A 559-nucleotide genomic window follows, 5' to 3' on the forward strand; every position below is an offset into this window, starting at 1 on the left:
ACTGGATACACTTAACAAGAGAAAACATGATTTTCATGCAGGACAATGCTCCATCACACGCGTCCAAGTACTCCACAGCGTGGCTGGCAAGAAAGGGTATAAAAGAAGAAAATCTAATGACATGGCCTCCTTGTTCACCTGATCTGAACCCCATTGAGAACCTGTGGTCCATCATCAAATGTGAGATTTACAAGGAGGGAAAACAGTACACCTCTCTGAACAGTGTCTGGGAGGCTGTGGTTGCTGCTGCACGCAATGTTGATGGTGAACAGATCGAAACACTGACAGAATCCATGGATGGCAGGCTTTTGAGTGTCCTTGCAAAGAAAGGTGGCTATATTGGTCACTGATTTGTTTTTGTTTTGTTTTTGAATGTCAGAAATGTATATTTGTGAATGTTGAGATGTTATATTGGTTTCACTGGTAAAAATAAATAATTGAAATGGGTATATATTTGTTTTTTGTTAAGTTGCCTAATAATTATGCACAGTAATAGTCACCTGCACACACAGATATCCCCCTAAAATAGCTATAACTAAAAACAAACTAAAAACTACTT

This window comes from Bombina bombina, chromosome 7 (genome assembly GCF_027579735.1).
Source record: "Bombina bombina isolate aBomBom1 chromosome 7, aBomBom1.pri, whole genome shotgun sequence".
NCBI classification, from domain to species: Eukaryota; Metazoa; Chordata; class Amphibia; order Anura; family Bombinatoridae; genus Bombina; species Bombina bombina.